Here is a 14,068-nt window from a genome sequence, read left to right as displayed (position 1 = left end):
TCTGTTACGATAGTCTCTAAGTTAAGGCTTTCCGGGTACCGTTGTGAATTGGGCTTGCCCCTTTTTAAAATTAAAAATTACGTGAGTTCGTTTAATGAGCTTAGATTAATCAAAAGGTTTAAAAGAAGATATTATGCCTGGAAAGCCACATAAAGGAACAAAGGAGTTGAATCATCATGAGCTTCAATTATTTCAACAGCTTTCCTAAATAAATAATTTGTTGTATTTTACAGTGAGAACCAGCTAGAAAACTAAAGAACTTTTTTTCTTTGATTATGAATTTCCAACTGAAACTATAAATACTGCTTTGAAATTTTTTTAAGGCCTAACGGTTGTTGTAACTTGCATTTGACAAAAAAATTAATTAAAAATTATCTCAGTCAATTTCGGAGGAACAGACCACATTATTGAAATACCAGTATGAGAGAAGCAATGGTGTTCTTTTGCAAGGGACACAAGTTCCAAGCCTTGCTTATGTTCCAAATCAGACACTCAGTGTCAGATCTGGGCAAACTTTCTTCCCCTGTATATCAGATCTGGGACAACTTTCTTCCCCTGTATATCAGATCTGGGACAACTTTCTTCCCCTGTATATCAGATCTGGGACAACTTTCTTCCCCTGTATCAATCAGATTAAAAACAAATAAAATGTCGTCACTTAACCTTGTGTACAATTCGTCTGTGAATTCTCCATTTCCTTCCATAGTCGCCTGCAAGTATAAATTCCCATATATAATATTTATCATTTAACAAATTAGACATTTTCGGTAAATATGTTCCAGGGTCAATACTTTTGCATTAAATAGTGCTAATCCACGACACTTGATCTCGGTATCCGATGTTGCAACTTTAATTTTAGAAATCCATCAAGTAGCCCACCTACTCTACACACACCAGGCTAAGCGAATGACGGAAATAAGACGACATTTGAAACATTTGAGATGTAAATTTGGATAACTGTCACTTGAACTACTGATGATCCAATGAAATATCGAATATTTAAACAAATTGTTTATTTTAAACATCCATCGTTTTAGTTTCGAAGTTCGTTACTTTTTTTTCTGATGTATTTTTTTTCTTTTTATGTATTTAATTCAAATGAGCACCATGTGTTTACTGCAAATCTTCTCTTTTACCAATGTTTAGTTAAAAAGCTAAACCAGAAATGTTTAAATAATTAATTGTTCATAAAATCGGTAGTTCAACTCACAGTGGTTTATTTGTCATAACACATGCCTTTCATAAAGAGAAATATCGTCTTCTAAATAATACTCGTGGACGTGTTTGTTAAGTCTGGATGACGTGGTTTGGACGAGAGGAATTAATTTAATCCCTTGGACGACAAACGATAAAAACTTAATCTAGGACTTGAGTTAATAAAAAATGTTGATAAAAAATGTAAAAACCTTTTCATTGTCTCGGAGATCAAATCCAATCTTGTCTTCATCATTGTCCTTGTTGGGAACTTTCCTAAATTTAAAAATAGACGATTTTTTTGCAATTCTTCAGATCCAATTCTGGTTTAGCCATGAAACAGATTTTGTATTTAGTTTTTTATTCACCGATAAACTGATTACTCACTTCAAACTCTTACATTAAAATATGCAACCTAATTTCATGAACCTTTCTACTTCATATTAAATAATCTGATTTGAATAGAAAGGTTTAAACCATCAGGTTGCAAAGATATACAGGATGAGTAAAAATAAAGTGTTGCTTTTTCAGTTTTTTAAATATACAAATTAAAATTTTTATGAAACAATGCAAAAAAATTAATGTTCAAACATCGTCTTAATTTTCTCAAGAGTAATGCATACAATTTCTGATGGAATACAAAAAATCTATATTTTTTTCTGAATAACCCTCTCATGTTGATATTCTCGAAAAAAAATTCAAGTAACAAGATTGCGTGATCAAACCTTGATTATCTTATTACACTTGATTAAGTATTTATGAATTGAATTAGAATATATGGATTAAATGTTCAGGGTCAAATTAGAAAATAATAAAATATTCATTAAACCATTAAAAACATTTAATTTATAAAGTTGTGAAAGAATTAATTATTTATAATACAATTAACAGGTTATGGTAAACTTACACACATTTCGATTCATTCAATGAAAAGAGAAACAATTGAAAATTTTCTTTTAAATAGATTTTGCTTAGAAACGTGTAACTTATCAGAAACTAGTTAACTTGTGTGAATTAGATACTCTTTCCAATTTTGTCCAAATTCTGTTTTTCCCAATATTGCCTTTTTATTGTTTATCGTGGGACGTAAATTTGCTATACTAAGACAATATAAGAAATCTTATGAAAGGTAAGAAACGATCTTTATGACTTAATAAAAAATGACTTAATTTTTATCTACTGATTGATAAATGTAAACCTACTTAAAAGAGTATTTAAAGTTCTTTTTCTTTTATTTTTAATGAAAGTGATCATTCATGAAGTGTGTCATAAAGATAAGACACTTTACCGGGAAATAGTTTTTTTTTCTTATTCTGGATTTTTTTTCTTAGAAATACTTTGGTGGTCTTAATTCATTTCATGAATCTTAAATTTCCATTTGCCAATATTTTCCTCCTTTTACACCTTAAAATGATGAAAGTGTAATTTCAATTGACACTTTATGCAAAGATGGTATTGTCTGATTTACAGAGATACTCTTAAAAGTTTTGTCTGATTAAGTATGAATTAGATATTTTCATAATTTTGAAAACTAATTTATTTAAATTGTAGATTCTCTACGAAAGCAACATGTGTGCATTTCTACTGGACGAAAACATAAAAGATTTATCATAAATAATCACTTTTTAAAGGGAGTGTTCGCGAAAAATGAAAGGGGGTATAGGCTCAATGCGATAAAAAAGCGCTTTTGATCGCTACTAATCTTACTGCTATTTGTTTCGTCTATAAGAGAAAATTTTTAAAAACGACGTATACCGAAGAACGCAGCGTTCATACAAAGTCAGAAAGATGCAACATTCAACTCGGATCGTAAACAAATCAATTTAATTCCAAACAAATCATTCAGGTATTTCAAACAATAGTCATCGATTATTTTTCGATGCATTCGTAAATAGTTGATATTTCATAATATTTTGTAATTTTCATGATCTGAAAATTTGAAAACATTTATTCCTGTTACGAGGATTTTTGATAATGAAGACGACAGTTTCATATTTTCCAGGAATGTTCGAAAATCCAGCCCCAGCGAAAATTATTTAAAAAAAAACATTACGCCTATATACCCCCTTTAATTTTTCGCGAACACTCCCTTTAACATAGAAATTGATCATAACAAAAGTTGTTAGTGTATCATTGTAAATCTTTGCATGGAAGGTCACTTACTTATTATTTACTAATATATAAGAATTGCTCAGAATTAAACACTTCAAAGCATAGCAATTAATTAGATATAGGTTTTAAGGGTACTATTGTAAATCTTTGAATCTTGAAATTATGCGTACAGTCCCTTTAATATCTTTGTATCTTGAAATTACGCCTACAGTCCCTTTAATATCTTTGTATCTTGAAATTACGCTTACAGTCCCTATAATGGAAAAATGTTGAGTATAAAGATTATAAATTGATACCTTGTATAATAATCTGTAATATGCTTACAGTCCCTTTAATGGAAAAATGTTGAGTATAAAGATTATAAATTGATACCTTGTATAATAATCTGTAATATGAGTATACTGTCCGAAGAAAGTGTTGAATCCTCTACTAGTTGGTAGAAACGAACTGTTACAGTATCCAAGGTGCCATTTACCAACCTGTAGTACGTAGTCATGTGCTTAGTGTTTGGACCGGGTTTTGCCTTTATTTTCTCTCAGGGTCAAAACTTGGCAAAATGTTAGTAAATTTTTATTCTGAACTTTTGCTTTCCTGAAACTATGTCAAATTTTGACCCTGGTAGAAGATATATGCAAAAAAAACGACCCAAAAGCGATGCAAAAACGATGCAAAATGATCAAAAAACTATGCAAAACGATCCAAAAACGATGCAAAATCTTTTAGAATAAAGATATTGAAAAGTTTGATAAAAGCAAACTTTAAGAAAATAAGGTTTTAAAATCGGTAAATTCAAATATTTTATGACAAACTAATTTCAAATTATTATTATTATACGTTTGCGGAAAGCCCTTAGGCTTTACTTCAATAATATGCAAAAAATGGCAAATTTCCAAAATCCAAATATTTATTGCGAAATCTAGTTATTGAGCAAATAATGTACAAAAAATTGCAACAAATTATAAATTTCTAAAAAGCCCTTGACCCAGCGAATTCAAATAGGTAACACATTTGCAAAATTTTTAAAACCTAAATGTGTATTCAAGAAAATCTGAAAATGTGCAAATTCCCTTTTAAGGCGTCTGTGCAAATATCTGTGCAAAATTTCTCTGCAAAAATTGTGCAATCTGCTTGCTTTTGTTATAGGCTTTCCAAAGAGCTATAAAATGTTGAAATCCAATGACTAGAAGTAGGTCTAAATATAGATTTATTCTGTTATAGGTAAAATAAGGCAGATAGAATAGGCAGTGAGCAATCCCAGATTTTAGCCTCAAGTGAGGGGCCTGGGTTAATCATAAAAGGCAGAAAATTAGAGCTTCCTAGCTAAGATACTTTTTGAGTTATCGCAAAAAACCATATTGGGTTAACAAAGGAAATTCATAGATTTTTTCTTCAAAAGACATCTTTTTAGTTGCAGTCATTGATGGCATACAAAATACAAATCGGTACTAATATATATAAAGGAATAAAATGACACCGATTCATACGATTATTGAATGCTCTTAAAAATGATTATTTAAGAATACATCTAATTTAAAAATTAATAAACACAACTGTATTCACGAAATGTACAAAACTTGAATAAATATTTAATTTAGAATAAATGAAATTCACTTTTAAAGTCTGAGACCTAAGTGGAGATTTGAAGGTTGAATTAGGACTTTTATTTTTTTAAATAAGTTTTTAATAGTTACTGGGTTACCTACACAGGATGATAGTTCAGAGACGACTGTACGGAATCAATACTGTCTATTTTCTTATATTCATGATTCCTAACTGTAAACTTGTTTCTTGTAATTTCTCAATTCATTTATGAAGCCATTAAAAAATTAGAATCAAGACAGAAGACTTAGATAAACCTTGGGGTTTTCATGTTTACAGTCTCAACTTTTTGGGTGACTCTGAATCCGGCAAATTTATAAACAAACTTGCAGCTGGAAGACATCAGGAATTTGAGTAAAGTTCTCATTAAATTCCGTACAGTCGTCTCTAAAGCCTCATGCTTTGTGGGTAACCCTATATCAACACATATATTGTCAGACTACATAAAATTTAGTATAAAATTAAAATTTTACCATATGTGTTGAATAACCTCCATCTTGTAAATATTCAGGTAAAATCTGATAAGAGATCAAAAAAATATGTGCAAATATTACAGTATACATAAAATAATATTTGTTTGTGCTATCATGAGAGGACCGCCATTAGAAACTCGCTTCAAACTCAAACTTTCTAAACTAAATATATACTTTGCGTTGTTTTGTATCTAAGAAACATCAAAATCGCAAACCAATTCTTCCCAAATTTTTGGGGGACCATACATGACCATGGGAAGATAATAGATGGTCAGAATTAAAAAAACTGCCTTAACAAATTTCGATTTTTTTAAATCCACAAAAAATTGATAAATCCGCGATTACATTTTTTGATTATTTCATATTCTAAGAAGAGAACATGCCGCAAATAGAGCAACAATTAAATTAAAATCGAAAAGCCTAGTCCTTATATGCAATCTAATACCCCAGTTCGATATATCAAAGGTAACACCATCAGGTTGTAAAGATATATAAATTAGAAAAAATAGAGTTTAAGACTAGTCATCTTTTATTTTTATTTGATTCCTTGATGTTGGTATTTAGACCAGTTGGTTGCTATTTTCCAAGACCACTACGCTGCCTTCCCAATCTACAAAACATCTTTTAATTTAAAATTCGGTGATGGTGGTATACCAAATCTCTGTAGAGTAAAAAGTAGATGCTAGTTCCACATTTTTTTGAAAATATATTTCGGTCTGGGTTGACCCTTGTCAGTTCTAACGATAAAATAACCATCAAAATCAGTAAAAAAAAAAAAAAAATTTTTTGTTAAAAATCACAAGAAAATAATTAATTTTAATTAAATATATTAACAGTACAGTAGGCAGGCATTGCAATGAGATTTTAAGGAAGTTATGCATAAAACATAATTGGTGTAATTGGTTCCATCTCGTTATACAATAAAACAACGGTATACAAAAAGCAAAAAAAAGAACATATATAAATGCACTAGTTATTTTCAATTATCCCTATTATAGACTATACATATTTTCTAAAAAAAAAGTAGCCCTCCAGAAAATTAAATGATTCAAAACATTTTTAGACTAAATTATAATTACTAATAATTGTAGATTGTTATAGGGGTATGATAAGTCACAATTTCAACATTTTCGAATAAAAAAATTGGTTTGAATAAAAGTTTGAATTACCTCCAAGCATAACGACCTGTCATCAATGCAGCTCTAGATGGTGAACATTTAGCGTGTACATAGGACTTCTCTAGTCGTACACCGTCCCTAGCTAACTCCTAGTTCATAAACAGTACATTTAGCATGTACATAGGACTTTTCTAGTCGTACACCATCCCTAGCTAATTCTATAGTACATAAACAGTACATTTAGCATGTACAAAGGACTTCTCAAGTTGTACATAGTCCCTAGCTAACTCCTAGTACATACACAGTACATTTAGCGTGTACATAAGACTTCTGTAGTAGTACACCGTCCCTAGCTAGTTCATAGTACACAAACAGTACATTTAATATGTACATAGGACTTCTCTAGTCGTACACCGTTTTTAGCTAGTTTATAGTACATAAACAGCACATTTAGCATGTGCATAGGACTTCTGTAGTCGTACACCGTACCTAGCTAACTCCTAGTACAAACACAGTAAATTGGCATGTACATAGAAACTCTGAAGTCCTACATCCTACATAGCTAACTCCTAGTACATAGGTAGTAAATTAGCATGCACATAGGACTTCTCTTATATCCTAGTCCTACATACTACATAGCTAACTCCTAGTACATAGATAGTAAATTAGCATGCACATAGGACTTCTCTTATATCCTAGTCCTACCTAGCTAACTCCTAGTAGATAGATAGTAAATTAGCATGCACATAGGACTTCTCTTGTAATATATCTTAGTCCTACCTAGCTAACTCCTAGTACATAGATAGTACATTTAGCATGCTCGTAGGACTTCTTAAGTCGTACAACATTCTGAGCAAACTTCTAGTCAAAAACCAGCCCCGTACTTTAAATCAAAGTAATATATATATATCGATTCTGAGGCCGAATTTAAAGAATTTGAACCGATTTGCTGAACCACCAAAAACTGGTTCCAATTGAGCGCCGGCTCAAATCTCGAAACACTGAATACAATTTCAAATGGAACCAATCATGTTTGAGCCGCGTCTCAAATTCTTTAAACTCGGCCTCTGAAGACGTGTTATAATTCAGTTGATGTAGTTTCAAGCTATACCTCCATCCTTGGTGTCTTTATATTAGAATTATGCCAGGAAACATCATTCCAGCCTAGATCATCAGCTAGCAGCACAATTATATGCGGTCTTTCAGAGCTCTTCCTAGATATATAGATAGATAGATAGATCATTCCAGTCTAGTTCATCAGCTAGCAGCACAATTATATGCAGTCTTTCAGAGCTCTTCCTAGAAATATAGATAGATAGATAGATAGATAGATAGATCATCAGCTAGCAGCACAATCATATGCTGTCTTTCAGAGCTCTTCCTAGATATATAGATAGATAGATCAGTCCAGTCTAGATCATCAGCTAGCAGCACAACTATATGCGGTCTTTCAGAGCTCTTCCTAGATATATAGATAGATAGATCAGTCCAGTCTAGATCATCAGCTAGCAGCACAACTATATGCGGTCTTTCAGAGCTCTTCCTAGATATATATATATAGATAGATAGATATATCATTCCAGCCTAGATCATCAGCTAGTAGCACAATTATATGCGGTCTTTCAGAGCTCTTCCTAGATATATAGATAGATAGATAGATAGATAGATAGATCATCAGCTACCAGCACAATCATATGCTGTCTTTCAGAGCTCTTCCTAGATATATAGATAGATAGATAGATCAGTCCAGTCTAGATCATCAGCTAGCAGCACAACTATATGCAGTCTTTCAGAGCTCTTCCTAGATATATATATATATATAGATAGATAGATAGATAGATAGATAGATAGATAGAATAGATAAGAAAATAAGTATTCAGAACATGATTTGAAGTTTTATTGTATCGACATTATGTTTCATGCTAGGCATTCTTCAGAATCAATAGATAGATAGATAGTTCCGGAGGGTTGTACTTCCGGAGTTTATATTTCCGGAGTTTGTATTTCCGGAGTTTCTCTTTCCACAGTTTGTATTTCCGGAGTTTGTATTTTAGAATCCTGTATTTCCGGAGTTTAAATTTCTTGAGTTTGCATTTCCTAACTTTGTATTTCCCGAGTTTGTATTTCCTGACTTTGTATTTCCGCAGTTTGTACTTCCAGAGTTTGTATTTTGGAGTTTGTATTTCCGAAATTTCTATTTTTGGTGTTTTTTATTTCCGGAGTTTGGTATGGCCTTCCTACCTTGCATACGTTGAGCAGATAATAGTCATTAAACACCAGCTAGCAATAATCGCATATCCCATCTTCATTTTTTCTAATCAATTTTTTTCAATGATATTTTAAAAAAGGCATTGAACAATTAACACTTTCCATATTTTCATAATCCTTTGCAAGCTTATGTCGTATACCTTTGATATTTCAAATTGTAAAATCAACTATATTTAACAATTGGAGTTCGAAATATCAAAGATATAATTCATGAAGTACATCACTAGGTTGAAAAGATACAGGATGAGAAAATTAAGGTTTGAGGCAAGTTACTTACTATTAAATTTAGTTTGATATTGTTTATAGACATAATATTATTCAAGGTTATAATGCAAGGAAAGTTTTTTAGAGGTGTACGCATCTTTTGTACTGCAGTGTACTGTCTCTGGGCTGTAATGTAAACAGAATACGGATGTCGAAACCTGACATGGGATCCATCTTTCACATAAAAAACCAATGAAATATTCTGGTCATAGGAAACTATTATGTGAATTATGTGAATTATCAAAATTTAATGCTTTTAACCTCCTCGGATACTAAACGAACACTGATGCGTCTCTTCTTGTTTACAAATTCGGCCAGAGAGAACTGGTTTCAATATGTACGCAGAGTATACGCAACTGCAATTAACTTTCCTTGCATTTTAACCTTGCTATTACAAGGCATCTTCCATTTAAATTTTTAATTGTGGCTCATCTGTGAGCATCTTCTCTTCGTACAATACAAAACAAAAACAAACAAAAGTTTGCAGTTTTAATGATATTTTTTCGTGGATTAAAATTTTTTACAAAAATCTAAAATTTTTGGAGACAACTATTTTAAATGTCTGAGCATTAATAAACCTTCCCTGGAGTTATGACAAGTCCCACACTAAATATTGGCCCAAAAGGTTTAGCCGTTTTGATGTTTTTTGGAAACAAACAGACAAAAAAACAAACACCCAGCAAAGTGTAAATATAGACTAGGCTTAAAATTCGGTGATGGTGATGGACCAAACCTCTGTAGAGTAAAAAAGTAGATGTTAGTTCCACATTTATTGAAAATATATTTCGGTCTGGGTTGACCCTCGTCAGTTCTTGAGATGGTTTCTTCACAAAAATTAAAAACAAACTGACTAGGCTTTCATGGTGGTTCGCGCCAATCTTTTATTTCAATTGTGAACAAATAAAGAATAGCGGATTCTATAAAAAAATTTCGTGGATTTTCAAATTTTAAGGACAATAGAATTTTGTTGGAGGCTAATTTTTGAAATTTTGATTGATCTTAAACCTTTCCTGGGGTCTTGTGATGTCCCACACAAAATTTAGGCCCGATTTGTTCAACCGTTTTGACGTTTATTGGGTACAAATAAACAAACAAACAAACAAACACACAAGCAACGTATATATATATAGATGAAGGTAAAAGATAAAATGAAACAAATACATAAGTAGTAGAAAGAGGAGTCATAACATTTTTGTTGGAATCTCTGGATCAAGAATTGATATTATTCAGATTTACAGATTAACTTAAGTCCTCTTCGATATCAAGCGTTTATATTGGAGCGTGTTACAGATTTAAATTGCGAATCCGTGACTTATCAGAAAATCTAAAGAACGAACTATTAATGAAAATTTTATATTGCTAATAAAAGTCTTGGCATCAGAAAATACTAGATTTTCCGAATATTATTGCGTAAACCAGTGTTATAAGCCTCGAGATAATCTAACATGACCATGGAACGTAGCTCTGTAACTGAGAAATAAACAAGAGGTAAAACCATAGAGAATACAATTTATATTCTATTCTCTATGGGTAAAACGCTTAATAAATTCCTTAGAGTCATCTCTGGCCTCTTATTCTTTGTGGGTAACCCTGCATAGGTAATATACAGGATTACTCTCAAATAATGAAACTTCAAAGACGACATTGATTTTTATTTCGTCTTTTCCCTTACATTAATGGTTTTAATATGTGATAAAGTATTATTCCAAAAATTAATATTAACTTTATATATTTACAAAGCTTCAGGTTATCAACACAGTATCATGCTGTCCGGGTAACCCTGTATATAAACATTTACTATTTTCCGATAATTGATTGATTGATTGATTAATTGATCACTAAACGTAGCACTGTATATATAGAACATTGGGACACCTGGAGAAAATACAGAACGAAACTGAAGAATTTAAAGAATAAAATGGTTTCCCCCTAAACAAAGGGGTGAATAATGCCAAACAAGTTGTCAATTTTACTATTTTATTGTTAACACATTTTTGCAGGAGGGGGGGGGGGGGTGAAATTTGTTTCATATTTTCCAAAATATGTTTATTTATATATATACTCCCTAAAAATGAAGGTCAAGGCCTGAGAGTGCTTAAACCGGAATTGAAGAACCAGGGTTTACATCTAGTTCTTAACAAAATTTTAAGTTTCTGTTTTCAAATGGCGCAACAAGCTCTTTTCTGATAAGAGGGTCAAAAATTGGACTGTCTTATCCGTGTTGAAATTTTTTTATTATGAAAGCAGGTTTAAAATGGACCTTTAAGTCTTAAAAAGCGGATTGGGTTTCAAAACATCAAAAAACAAACGTCGAACTACATAATGTCTAATAACAAAATATTGTCCGTAAAAAAAAAAATTTGACAGAAAATTTTTTAAAACTTTTTTATATTACCCCCGCGCGGGACACCCCTGGGTTTCCTCAAAAATTTCAGCCCATTCGGTCCAGCCGTTTGGCCGGCTATAGGGGACATATATACGAATGTCTTGTTTTATTTTATAGAAGATAAAAAGATTTCCATTCATCTTTTCTCCAGATAGATAGATAGTGCAACATCAGCAGTTTTAAATCTATCATATCAAACTCATTCTTCAGATCAATAGATTATATGGATTCATACTTCAGATCAAAAGATCATATGAAACTCATTCTTTAGATCAATAGATTATATGGATTCATTCTTCAGATCAGTAGATCATATGGATTCATTCTTCAGATTAAGAGATCATATGGATTCATTCTTCAGATCAATAGATCGTATGGATTCATTCATCAGATCAATAGATCGTATGGATTCATTCTTCAGATTAATAGATCATATGAATTCATTCTTCAGATCAGTAGATTATACGGATTCATTCTTCAGATCAGTAGATTATACGGATTCATTCTTCAGATCAGTAGATTATACGGATTCATTCTTCAGATCAATAGATCAAATGGATTCATTCCTCGGATCAATAGATCGTATGGATTCATTCTTCAGATCAATAGATCGTATGGATTCACTCTTCAGATTAATAGATCTTATGGATTCATTCTTCAGATCAATAGATCGTATGGATTCATTCTTCAGATCAATAGATCATATGGATTCATTCTTTGGTTGATTGGGCAATCGATTAAATTGTTAACAAATTGATCACAAATTGTTCAAAAATTGTTCACAAATTGATCACAAATTGTTCACAAATTGATCACAAATTGGTTACAAATTGTTAACTAATTTAACACAATATGATCACTTATTGGTCACATTGTGGACACAAATTGTTAACAAATTGGACACAATATGATCACAAATTGGTCACAAATTGATCACTATATGATCACAAATTGGTCAAAATTTGGACATAAATTGGACACAAATTGGATACAAATTGGACACTGCATTTATTTGCGAAACAGATTGAACCGAAATTTCGCGAAAAAAGCGAAAATATTTTTCGCAAAAAATGCAAAACGACTTTTCCTTTTCGCTGCAAACCCTAAACCCGTCCCACCAACCAATCTATCTCTATATCTGGAGCAGTTCAATTCTTTTTTTTTTCTTCTTTATCGCAAAAGCAGAGAAACAAAATTTTAAAATTAACAATTTTTAGAACAAAAAACATTCTCTCCGTCTCCTCTGTAAAAAATAAAAATTCAATCGTGATTATATTTGAAAAACTAATTTATATAAATGACAATGTTATCATATTTATGTGTAGGAAAAATAACATGCAAACAATCTAATATATTAAGCAAGTTTACAACATATGTACATCACCAAAATGAAGGCACAACATACTTTAGGACAAAATTATAAATATCAACTAGATCTAAGAACACGGTTTTAGTGTTCCATGACTATATAAATTTGATCAAAGTTACGAATTTGTAAAAAATATAATTGTACAATTCAATGTCGAATATGAACAACCTTAGAAGTGATGTTTGATTGATGGAGTAAAAGATTTTTAATGTGATTTTTTCAGATTATGATATTTGCGTTTTACTTAATCACAATATTTTATTAACAAAACAAAAAAACGCTAAAAAAACTTGTGAAATGGACCAGTATATTTATTTATTTATTTGACATAGATTAATTTTTTAAAAATTTTATGTAATTAATTAAAAGAAACTATTCCTGTTCTGACTGGGGAAAAATTGTAATGTTGTTAAGAGCATGAAAAGTTACAGAGATAACATCCAATACTGCCAAATCTGTGAATGTTGATTCTCTTTGGTACTTTCAAACTAAATTGTAGTGCGTTATATATATATATATATATATAAATACATATTTGACTGTGTAGCAAGGAGTAATTTTTGTAATTGAATCATTTAAAGTCCAATTCATGTTTTAAACCCGAACAGTTAAGAACATTTCATTTTTTTGTTTCGATTTAGATACAATATTAAGTTATTAATTATTGATTAAGGCCAAATTAGGTAAAAAAGACCAAGAATATATTCTTACAAATTCAATCACTACATAAGCAATCCAAAAAACAATTTACAACTAAAATATTTGTTGCCAAGTTTTCTGAAGTAATAAGTAATAAACAGTATAAGCTCGATTTTGTGAAAATAAACAATAATTTAGTTAAATACTAGGTTAAAATACTTTAACTTGAATACGGGTTTGGATCAACCAAAAATGAATCCAGGAACATATATTTTTGATTCTAACCTTCCCTCCTTTCTTAAAAATAAATAGTTTTTTGTCCTTAGACTTTAATATGATGCTATAGAATGAAAGAGGTGGGAAGTAAAACTTAAAGTCCTCAAGCGTGAAAGTTTTGTAGAAAAAAACAGCAAAGTTTGATGGGGAGGGGGGTGAGGGGGAGGAGGGGGGAGTTTATCTTGAAAAATTCCTCTATAAATATAAAAAATACTGAGTAGATTAAAAAAAGAAACGTATCTGTTATTATCTGTAAAAATGCTTGATTTTGAATTGGATCACTATAATACACAATAATGAATTGATTGATTTAGAAACATTTTATAAAGAAATGCATAATTGTTGCGTAATGTTAAACTGTATATGTGTG

General features: G+C 31.0%; 1 long non-coding RNA gene across 1 annotated transcript; it reads right to left on the bottom strand.

Annotated features, from left to right (window-relative positions):
• Positions 1 to 135: 135 nt before the first annotated feature.
• Positions 136 to 3,625, bottom strand: LOC111699339 (uncharacterized). Its single transcript, XR_002764726.1, has 4 exons — positions 3,603 to 3,625; positions 1,407 to 1,470; positions 664 to 710; positions 136 to 204 (listed from the first exon to the last, which is right to left on the bottom strand). It is a non-coding gene; the product is annotated as an uncharacterized LOC111699339 (long non-coding RNA).
• Positions 3,626 to 14,068: the final 10,443 nt, after the last annotated feature.

Source organism: Eurytemora carolleeae, unplaced genomic scaffold (assembly GCF_000591075.1).
Source record: "Eurytemora carolleeae unplaced genomic scaffold, Eaff_2.0 scaffold214, whole genome shotgun sequence".
NCBI classification, from domain to species: Eukaryota; Metazoa; Arthropoda; class Copepoda; order Calanoida; family Temoridae; genus Eurytemora; species Eurytemora carolleeae.
Note: the sequence above shows the minus strand (reverse complement) of the source record. Positions and strands in the feature narration are given on the sequence as shown.